Here is a 12255-nt window from a genome sequence, read left to right as displayed (position 1 = left end):
GAAGGAAGGAAGGAAGGAAGGAAGGAAGGAAGGAAGGAAGGAAGGAAGGAAAAGAGGTTTGGAGTAGCAATAGTTGTAATATACTTGTAGCATTGAATCCGTTTAACGGAAAAGAACAACTTGCACAAGTCAATAGTTCATTAATTATTTGGGGTATCAGAACATATAATGTCTGAAAATATATATTTGATTTAAATGGTAGAATTATGATGTTTTCATTATGTAATTTATAAGAGGCTCAACTCCCTTCGAGGACTAGTAGATTCTTTTATCTGTATTTTTCCTTTTCTTTTTTTTCTTTTTCTCCTATCTTGCTCTCTTTATAAGAAGATTATGCTTGTGAGGGCTCCATATTTGAATCATTTCCAGCTTCCTCAGTTTGTCAGCAATCTCCTGTCCTATGACGCCTCCCTTTAACTTGGACCTGATAGTTTTCAGTTTCACGGTCATTGATCCCTTATCATATTACTCAAAACAGTCTTTCCAATATTTCACTACATGGAACTTCCTATCTCTAATATGACAATTAGCAGAGCATTCTGCATCCTACTATCTGAAATTCTGTGGCCATTTCAATGAATTTCTTCATTTTTTTTTCTCCTCTTTTCTGAACCTGAAATTACTTATTATGTCCAGGCTTTCTCTTTCTTCTGTTTCAAAGACACATCTTTTTGCTTTGAAAGCTTCCTTCTCCACCAGGTCAAATGAAGAAACAATTCTTCCTGTGCAATTTCCTGTCCCCCATCATTCTATTTTCTATTTTTAATGTTATTCTTTTTGTTCTTTGATCTAAACACCCACCCCCCCCCCCACACACTTCTCTATTTAAATAACAAATGAACCAAGCTCTCTCAAATTGTTCATCCCTCAAAACTAAACCTTTTTTTTTTTATCTAATATGTTGTGAAAGCAAAATATATGTGACCCTCCTCCAACTGAAATATCCACTTCTTTATTTGGTTCTTCTCTCAACCACTAGGTAATTTTTTTTTTCTGTTTCTTAAGCATACTAACCAAATCCTCAAACTTATTAATAATTAAGTGGCTTTACTTCAACCTTTAACTTCCTTAAATTCTAGAGCATGACACTAAATTTCTTCTTATCCTCTATATGTAAAATTTCATACAATGTAAATCATTGAAATTATTATTTTTTTAAGATTTTTGGAGAACCCTTAAAAAATATAAGGATTGGAAAAATGTCTTGGTGTCTCATTTATATTTCAGTAGTGATCCTATGTTGACAGCTTTTCTTCTCCAACAAGAATATCTAATATTAATACTAATATCTCAGTGTATGCTTATAATTTTATTCCTGTACTTCTATGAGAGTTCATATAATGGTGAAATTCAATAGAGCTTACAATGTAAATATCATTCTGGTATTTCAGGAGTAACTTATTAAACATAATGGAATGTTTTATTTTATGTATCATGTATCAAGCAAAATTAAACATAAGCAGGAAATATATGAACGAATAAATAAATATAAGCATTTTTGAGTAATGCTCATTTAAAATTTCATTCTTCCATTTGAATCGAGATTGAGCATTAATATAGTTCTCAATAACTTACATCATTTCGAGCCTTTAGTTTTCCTGGGTATCTTTGAAATATTCCTCTTTTTTCTCTGTTCATACAACATACCTATAAAGCATGCTACATATATAGAAAAAGGATGAGATAGAGTGGTAAATAGAGATGATTGATAGATGTGTAGAATTGGAAAGATGAAGGAGCAAATAAATGAATAGAATAAATTAATAAATGCACAAGTGAATGAATGAGTGAATGAATGAGTAAATGATGGACTTTTGTTGATGCATCTCCATATCCCATACTTTCTCTTTACAACGAGTGCCTAGGTTTTACTTTGGATGACCAAGTTACACTTTTTTAGGTTTCAAACAGGGTTGAGTCTAGATTCCACCCTAAGCTCTACTCAGGATGCTCCTGATTAAGCAAATCTTAGTAATTCTATTGTTGCTGTTGCTCTTGACATTGTCAATGTGATTATTTCAGGCTTGGCAATGGTTTAAAACTAAGATAAACCAACAGATGGTGCTCCTCTGGCCCTAGTGATTGGTTCAGTGGACGTAATTTAGTTCAACTGGAGGGAAGCCCGTATCTTCTCTTAAATAATTATCAACTTGATGCAGTGCTCTTCTTTTAGATGTAAGTAAATAAATGCATGCATGTAGCCCAAATGGACAGCCACCTGACAACCATTAGGAAAGACAGGCTAAGGTTAAAGCCAACATAGCAAAGGAGGATTTGAAAGAATTACAAACAAATGGATGTGCAACCTTAAAGATATCAACCTGTGGATCAAGCAGAGTCTTCTTCTGCTCTAGACTTTCCAGCTTATGAGCCAATAAAGTCCCTTTATTATTTAAATGAGGTGAATTTTCTTTATTGGCTCTAACCCATATTCTAAATAACATAGATAGATACAGGTAGATGTATAGGTAGAGAGGGAGGGAGTAGGGGAGAGAGAGAGCACAAGCATTATGATACAGGATAAAGAAATAAGAAGAAGCATTTGTCCTTAGAGTGAAATGGGATAGGTTACTAGAATGAATATTTATCTGTGTGATCTACGAAACATTTGATTTACTCATTGCTATAACACTTGAGATTTCTAAATTCTGTAACCAAGCATTTTATATATGACCATCTTGATCATCAAATCAGTTCATGTGGGTGACAGTTGGTGATCAATCTTCCGATGCAATATTCAAAAGAATACAATGACCATATGTTAGTTGATGCAGTTGAGTTGCATATAAATGGTTGCATTTATTCTGTACTTTGATATTTAGGAAATAAAAAGACATTTTGTTTTTCATTTTGCAATCCCTAAAAGAACAGCCAAAGGAAATGTTTGCTTCTTAGAGTATGAAATAATAGGAGTTTCTTAGTACAGTGTGAAGCCAGCAAACTTTTTTTTTTTGTATTGAAGCATTTTATGAAACAAAATTAAATATCTAATTTTTTTCCAACCAAAATCCAAATAGGACTTTTCACTTATTTTTTCTCCCAATATTATCATGGCATTATTTGTGGTGTAACAAAATAAATTATACAGATGCAGAAGAATGGGGCTTGAATTCTAGCTTTGCCATTTAACCATTGGTAAACTTAAGCAAGATATTAAATCTCTGTAAATTCCATATAAATTCTATGTAAGCTATACTAATGTGTGTGTGCGTGTGTGTGTGTGTGTGTGTATGAGAGACTTATTGTTAACCAGCAATGAGTCCTGGTATAAAGATATGTGTGCCTGTACATATATGATAGACAATTATATATTATGTAAAATAAGTTAAATTAATAAATAAACCTTTCATTGATTACCTAATTAGGTTTGATTTAATAATTATCTTGCCAATATTTATTTTGAGTTCAGTACTTTTGGGGACCTGTGATTTTATTTCTACAAGTGACATTACTTGTGGGCCAGCCACCTTGCAAATAGAATTCATTGGTAAGAAGCAAAACTTTATCTCTTAAAAAAAAAAAAGTAGGAAAACAACGCAATTTTTTAAAGTGAGCCAAAGACCTTAATAGACACCTCACCAAAAAAGATATATAGATGGCAAATCAGCATGTGAAAAAAAATGTTCCACATATGTCATCAGGGAGATGCAAATTAAAACAAGATACCAGGGAGCCTGGGTGGCTCAGTTGGTTGGGCGTCCGAGTTTGGTTCAGGTCATGATCTCACAGTTTGGGAGTTCGAGCCCCGCATCAGGCTCTGTGCTGACAGCTCAGAGTCTGGAGTCTGCTTTGTTTTATGTGTCTCCCTTTCTCTCTCTGCCCCTCCCCTGCTCTCTCTCTCAAAAATGAATACACATTAAAATTTTTTTTTTAAGAAATAAAACAAAATAAAACAAGATACCACTACATACATATTAGAATGGCCAAAATCTGTAATACGGACAAAACCGAATGCCAGTGAGGCTATGGAGAAGTAGGAACTCTTATTCACTGCTGGCGGGAATACAAAAGGGTCCAGCTACTTTGAAAGACAGCTGGTGGTTTCTTAGAAACAAAAACAAAAACAAAAACTAAACATACCTTTTGCCATCCAGCAATCACATTAGTATTTACCCAAAGAGGTTGAAAATTTACGTCCACCCAAACACCTGCATGTGAATGTTTAGAGCACCTTTATTCATAATTGCCAAAACCTGAAGGAACCAAGATGTTTTTCAGTAGTTGAGTGGATAAATACTCCGTAGCACATCCAGACGATGCAGTGTGATTAAGCACTATATAGAAATGAGCTAGGAAGCCATGAAAAGACATGGAGTCACCTTAAATGGGTACTACTGAGGGACAGAAGCCCATCTGAAGAGGCTACATACTATATAATTCCAGCTATATGACATTCTGGAAAAGACCAAATCAGGGAGACAATAAAAAAGGTCTGTGGTTACCAGGGGTTGGGGATGAATGAAGGGATAAACAGGCGGAGCACAGAGGATTTTGGGGGCATTGAAAATACTCTGGATGATACTGTAATGATGGGCCCATGTTACTTTACATTTCTCTTAAACCACAGAATATACAACACCACGAGTAAACCAGGACATAAACAATGGACTTGGGGTGGTTACGATATGTCAGTGTAGGTTCTTGGATAGTTAACAAATGTCCCACTTTGGTGGGGCATGTTGACAATAAGTGAGGCTGTGCATGCCTCGGGTGGGGAATATGGGAAATCCTGAAGCTTCCTCTCAGTTTTGCAGCGAACCTAAACCTTCTGTCAAATATCTTTGAAAACAAAAACAACAACAAAAAACTTTATGAGAGAGAAGAAGAAAATCACTGGACTTGAGTGAAATATTTAGTTTTGCTCCAGCTCAATTCACAAATGACCTGTGTTATGCTAGTCATACTGCTTAACCTTATGGAGATTCATTTATCTTACCTATAAAACAGGGATAATAAAGCCTAATTCAGAGATGTTTGGAATAAATTATATCACATATGTTTTAGAATCACTTTTGAATTTCAAAAGCAGCACATAAAATTGTGGGACTTCATTTTGAAAGATATAATTAATATATTTTTTAAAGAACCTCCAGTAATCTGTTGCATTTTTAGTGTATCCTATCATCAATATTCCCTGTAAGCATATGAGTGAAGAACTCTTTTGTAAAATTAGGTAAGAGATACAAGGCAGGAAATGGAAAATATAAATGTCACATTGAATACAAAATACAGGTACGTATAACAATAATATTTTCTCCCCCATAAGATTCCTTTGCCAAAAAAAAAAAAAAAAAAAAAAAAGAAGCATGGGGTGGGCAGGATGAAAATCAGTATGTTATGAACTCTATAATTTCTATGTTGTTTTTTTTTTTTTTACACTTGATCATAGCCAAAAGGCTGAGAAGCTGTTCTAAGTTTTTTTTTTAACTCCAAGTCCAGAACTATTTACCCAGTCCTAAAGTAGACATCTTCACGTTGATGTTTCAAAGCTATTGAGAATGAAACTTCCAGACATAAATTCACCATTGTTTCTGACCCAATCTTTCTCCCAGAACTGCCATTCCCTTGATCTCTCTCTCAGTAAATATATCACTCAATCACTTAAGACAGAAAATGGAACATGAGTTTCTTTCTTCCCTCTCACTCCAAGCTAATCAATCACTAAATTGTATTAATACTGCCACCTAAATATTTCTCAAGTTTGTTGTTCTCTTCTCTCACCTCCCTTACCATGCCTCTAAACCTCTTTCATTCCTTAACTATTTTCCTTCAGTAGTCTTCGCTTTGTCTCTTTGGTCCTGTTCTAATTAAAGGGGTCTTCCTAAAATGTAAATCTTAGCCCATGATTCACCTGCTTGTTGTTATTTCCTATTATTTTCAAAAAAGTGCAAACTCTTTCTTTGCATGGTTTATGAGGAACTTCATGATCTTGTCCTAGCGGACAAGATCCTACTGGATCTTGTCTCTGGTCTTTGTCTTCCATTTCTTTCCACCCATACCTGGGCAAAATTACTCCAGTTTACTTCCTCTCATATCTTAGGATACTGCCATGCTGCTTTGTATCAATCAGATGACAATAACTCAGCTGACTTGCTCCATTCATCACCAAGGTCCCTCAGCTTATGTACTGTGTACTTGCAGCCTTTCCTGACAGCTCAAAATTTAGCTGGGGAGTTTTTCTTCCATGAACAGCTTATCCTGCTGTATTATCATTTGATGTCTATAGTCCCCAATGGCCCCTGAGCTTTGTGAACATAAGGTCCACACTGACCTGTTCACATTGCATTCTTATCACCTAGACTGGTGCCTAGAGCATACACATCAGATTCTCTAAGCACATTTAGTGAAATCAGGACCTTTATGGCTTTAAAGAATTTAATTCGATGATCTAAACCTTCTTGGTGAAAGTGTTGTATGCTAGCCAAATAACCACACATTCTATTCTTCACTTATGTTTAGTTGAAGCTCACACTGAATGAATTCCTTACAACTCAGAAGAAATGTTGTGACTTGAGTCCTAGCAAGGGTAACTCCTGACTCTGACCTGACTTGGCTTCTAACACCTGCATCTTTGTTTTCCAAGACAAAGTTGAATCTTGCAATAAACCTTAAGGGGAAGGAGGAACTGAGTTGGGCATGGTTCCTAAAATTCCATTGGAGAAGCACATGTGAAAGAAACCTTCCTGGGAATTCCTCTGAGCTTCCAATTCTGAACCATGGTGACATTTTATTCAGATTTCTGAGTAGGCAGCCTGTTTTTTTTTTGTTTTGTTTTGTTTTTTTTAATTTTTTTTTCAACGTTTTTTATTTATTTTTGGGACAGAGAGAGACAGAGCATGAACGGGGGAGGGGCAGAGAGAGAGGGAGACACAGAATCGGAAACAGGCTCCAGGCTCCTAGCCATCAGTCCAGAGCCTGATGCGGGGCTCGAACTCACGGACCGCGAGATCGTGACCTGGCTGAAGTCGGACGCTTAACCGACTGCGCCACCCAGGCGCCCCAGGCAGCCTGTTTAATAACAAAATAATGTTAGGAAAAAGTCATTAAAGCTTCATTTGCTGTCCACCTATTTGGGATAACCTGAGAATATTAACTGTTCCAGAAAAGGAATAGAAAACAAACTGAAGGTACTAATTAGCATGAATTATTAATAGAATTTATTAACAAAAATCCCATCTTATTTTTTTTCTCATTAAGCATTTGTTTTAATGGGTCTTGAAATTTTGTAAAACGATTTTCAGTCAAGTTGTTTCCATTAAAAAAGTACTGATTTTAAAAATTAGTAACTTAAAACTCTCTCTCTCACACACACACACAGTTCAGAAATCATTTTTCCTTCTGAGGTTTTATGATGCATGGTTATCATTAACCAGTCTTTTCTATCAAGCTTAAATGGCCAATTGACACAAACAGTCCTGAGACCACTCTTCCCCCACTGTTACTATTGGGGTGGCAGGTATTGGGGATAATATGATTTAGCATTCTGAGCTTTCTGGGAAGACTGGGTGACCTTGCCAGCTCCAGCTGCCTTCTGGTCCACTGCTTTGACGACACCCACAGCAACCATCTGTTTCATGTCATGAATAGCAAAACGGCCCAGAGGAGAGAAACTCTCAAAACACACACAGGGTTGCCAGGAACCATATCAACAATGGCAGGATAATCAGATTTCAAGGACTTAGGGCCATCTTCCCGCTTTTTCCCCCAGAATGATGATCAATCTTCTCCTTCAGCTCAGCAAACTTTCAGGTAATGTGAGCTGTGTGACAACACAGCACAGGTGCCTATCCAGCACTGATTTGGTCTGGATGGTTCAGGATGATCACCCGAGCCATCAAGCCAGCTGTTTCCAATGGTGGCTCATTTTTGTCAGCAGCCATACTGCCATGACAAACATCTTTGACAGATATGTTCTTGACACTGAAGCCCACGTTGTCACCAGGAAAGTGTCATGGTGCCTTTCAACAGATTTTGCTTCAGTTGTAACGCTGACTGGAGCAAGCGCACCACCACGCTGGGTTTGAGAACACCAGTCTCCACTGGGCCCACAGGGACAGTACCGATTTCACCAATTTTGTAGACGTCCTGGAAGGGCAGACACAAGGGCTTGTTGGTTGGATGAGTTGGTGGCAGCATGCAATCCAGAGGTTCAAGCAGTGTGGTTCCACTGGCATTGCCATCTTTACGGGTGACTTTCCAACCCTTGAACCAAGGCACATTAGCCCTTGGCTCCAGCAGGTTGTCACCATTCCAACCAGAAATTGGCACAAATGCTATGTCCAGATTGTTGCCAATTTTCTTAATGTAGGTGCTGATCCCTTAACAATCCTCATCTCTCTTCTGTTTCAGTATCTCTTCTGTAGGGTGGTTCAGGGAATCCATTTTGTTAACACCAACATGTAGGAGTTTCACAGCCAGGTGTGGAAGCCAGAGGGGCATGCTCACGGGTCTGCTCATTCTTGGAGATACCTGCTTCAAATTCACCAACACCTGCAGCAACAGGCAGGACAGTACAGTCAGCCTCAGATGTGCCTGCAAGCATGTTTTTGATGAAGTCTCTGTGTCCTGGGGCATTGGTGATGGTCACATAATGCTTGCTCGTCTCAAATTTCCACAGGGACATATCAATGGTGATACCATGTTCACTTTTGGCTCTCAGTTTACCCAAGACCCAGGCATGCTTGCAAGGGTTTTTTCTCAGCAGCCTCCTTCTCCAATTTTTTCTATAGTTCTTTGTCGATCCCACCTCAGTAATAGGTCAGATGACCAGTAGTGATAGACTTGCCTGAATGTATATATCCATGACAAACATGTTACTTGGAGTCCTTTCCTTTCCCATTTTGGTTTAGGATTAGTGGTGGTTTTTATGTCACCTGTGGTCTGGCAGCAAAGCTGTATGAAAAAGCTCATTTTATTATTTTTAAAAATATAAATAAACAGATCCCTATGAAAGATGCATGGATAGCATAATTATATTCTGTTCACCTTTATGAAATTTGAAACATTTTTTCTTTCTCTAAAAAGGAAAGCATACTTATTATTATTGTTATTATTATTGTTATATCACTTTATTTTTAATATCTTTCATAAAGATTGCTTAAAGACTAAAAGAAATTATAAAAAGAGCTTTTAGGAAATAAGATATAAAAGGAAAGGTTAGTAATCTAGCATGGGCATATTCTCTGTTAAAGTTAAACTTTGCATTCAAAAATTTTAAAAAATCTTCAGGATTGGTAGACCACACCAAAGAAATTTTGAGATCTGAAGAATATAAAAATCAAAAATATTAATTACAGCAAATCTGAATATATGAAAGACATTTAGTTTGTCCTGGATAAATAAGAAGAAAATGTCTCAAATTGATTTTTTATTTTTTATTATTTGAGACAGAGCAAGTGTGGAGAAGGGCAGAGGGGGAGAGAGAATCTGAGGCAAACTCCACGCTCAGCCCAGTGCTGGACATGGTCAATCCCATGACCCTAGAATCATGACTGGAGCCAAAATCAAGAGTCTGGCACCCCATCAACTGAACCATCCAAGCACCCCTCCAATTGTTTTTTTATTTTACTCAGTCCTCTGAACTTTGATACTTAATTCTGAAAGGATGGCCTGGCAATCCTTCTGCATACTGGATCAGAATATCTTCTTCCCTCACCCCTCCTTAAGAAATTACACACCTTCAATATATCCAAGGAAAATAATTTACGCTTTCCTTATTACTCTTGTGTCCTCCAGGTGGTATAGTCTATATAGTGTAGTGCCTTATAGTAACACGTTACAAAATGGAAAGTAACTTTTTTTGTCATTTTTTTTTCCTATCTTCTTTGCTACACGCCATGGAAGACTAACACTGCTAAAAATAATACTTAGCTCAATGAAGGGATCATTACATACTTGTAACAGAAGGTAACTCTGTGGCCAGCCTCTGCCAAGTGAGTCTTAAAATACATACATCCTCCAAATGGTATGTATTTTGAGTAACTACAATTGTATTGCTTCAGGCAAAGTACTTGCAGACCTAAGACCAGACTGGCAGAATGTGCTGAACAATTAACTTTTGTATTAAATTAGAACTACTTTCTTTTAATTTCAGTTGATCGTAAGGCATAAAAGATAAAGAAGTTAAAAATAGCTGAAGGGTGTATGACAGAAAAATAAGTCTTCACTGTTTCAAATTTACTAGTAATTAAGACAAGCTGTGTGAATAATGAAACATGCATAAGTCAATTTTCCCTCCCAGCATATATTCAGGGAATTTTGACCTGAGTTTATAAAAGATCATACATTCACACAAGGAAGTTTGGATTTTTTTTTTAATTTAAGGAAAATGCCATAAATTCTTGCTTGTACCATATTTGTTAATTGTAGAGAAGTTAAGTGATACAGTATTTAAAATTTTTTTTAATGTTTATTTATTAAAAATTTTTTTTTAACGTTTATTCATTTTTGAGAGACAGAGAGAGACAGAGCATGAGCAGGGGAGGGGCAGAGAGAGAAGGGGACACAGAATCCAAAGCAGGCTCCAGGCTCCGAGCTGTCAGCACAGAGCCCGATGCGGGCCCGAACCCACAAACCGTGAGATCATGACTTGAGCTGAAGTTGGATGCTTAACTAAGCCACCCAGGCACCCCAGTGATACAGTATTTTTAAAGAAGTAAATTAAAGTTGCTCAAACCCAGTAATTACTATTATAAAGTTTGGATTTTATTATATACAAATTTATTCAAAACTATATTCTATATAAATGCATTTAAATTTAGGGTAATGATATATCTATATCTATATCTATATCTATAGATAGATATAGATATAGATATAGATAATTTTTCAAGACAGAATTTCAAAGCAAAGTATTAATTTGAACAATATTTATTGGCATTTTTGTATCATATATGAGACATTATGGCAGGTATGGGAATAGAGATGTGTGTAAAGCATAATCACTTTCCTCAATACACAGACTAGGAAGTAAAATAAAGAAGATTACTGAATACTTGCTATATACAGTAGAAAGTAATAGGTTAAAAGTGTATAAGAAATACTATTTTCTGAGGGTGAGAATGAATCATTGTCAAGGGGAGGGGGCCGAGAGACGGGGAGACACAGAATCCGAAGCAGGCTCTAGGCTCTGAGCTGTCAGCACAGAGCCAGACCAGGGGCTCGAACTCACAATCTATGGATGACTTTCACCAGTGACAGTTGAGGTAGAGAAGGAACAGTCTTGCCTTCTATGGCATGAATGTTGACGTGTTGAGGGATTATCAACACTCACTTTCTCAGGCCTCATCTTCAACATCTCTCTAAACCCTCTGGGTAGCACCCTCAGGAACTTCTGCTTTTTATAACACCACTGCACAACAGAAATACAATGACAGCTACAAATTTCATTTAAAATTTTCCAATAGCCACATAAAAAGTAAAATGAAACAGAAGAAATGAATTTTAATGGCATTCTAAACCAATATACCTAAAATAGTGTTTCAATATGTAATTAACATAACAAAAATATGACAAGATCTTGCTACGGGTTGAATACTTATTTGTGTCCTCCCGAAGTTTTTATTTTGAAACCTATGTAATGGTATTTTGAGGTAGCATCTTTGGAAGGTGATTAGGTCATGATGATGAAGCACTCATGAATAGGACTAGAGTCATTATAAGAGACTCCAGGAAGCTCCTTCACCCCTGCTTCCACAGGGCAAGAAGACAGCTCGTCTATGAACAGGATATAGGCTCTCACCAAACGCTCTATCAGTGTCTTATCTGGCACTTTCCAGCCTCCAGAATTGTGAGAAATAATTTTCTGAGATTTAGAAGCCACCCCAGTGTATGGTATTCTGTTATAACAGACCAACAGACTAAGACAGGTCTCTTACATTCTTCTGAAGGCCTTGAATTTGGTGTGTAATTCATACACCACATACTTACATCTCAATTCAGATTAGCCACATCAAGAGCAGAGTATACATACGGGGTTAGCAGCTATCCTATTGATCATCACAGCTCTGCAAAGTGTCCTCATCCATGTGTTTGTTTCAAAGAGGTAACTTAAAATCTGGCAGCCATATCTCATAGACTTAAAGGAGGGTAGAGACACACAAATAAAAATTTGTTTCTATGCATGCCAATATTTCTTTATATATCTCCTGATTTTGCTCCTTCCTTTCTTTCTTTAAGCAGAAAATTATATTGTACTGATCCATCTTGGGAAATGCTCTTTTTATTTACTTGTTTGTGCCCCTCCCGTGGTATTTT

General features: G+C 36.8%; 1 pseudogene; it reads right to left on the bottom strand.

Annotated features, from left to right (window-relative positions):
- Positions 1–7380: 7380 nt before the first annotated feature.
- On the bottom strand, positions 7381–8839 carry LOC121042883 (elongation factor 1-alpha 1-like; annotated as a pseudogene).
- Between the last annotated feature and the right edge of the window lie 3416 nt (positions 8840–12255).

The sequence above is a fragment of the Herpailurus yagouaroundi genome, unplaced genomic scaffold (genome assembly GCF_014898765.1).
Source record: "Herpailurus yagouaroundi ecotype Mexico unplaced genomic scaffold, PumYag 186, whole genome shotgun sequence".
NCBI classification, from domain to species: domain Eukaryota; kingdom Metazoa; phylum Chordata; class Mammalia; order Carnivora; family Felidae; genus Herpailurus; species Herpailurus yagouaroundi.
The sequence above is the reverse complement of the archived record's forward strand: the minus strand, read 5'-3'. Positions and strand labels throughout refer to the sequence as shown.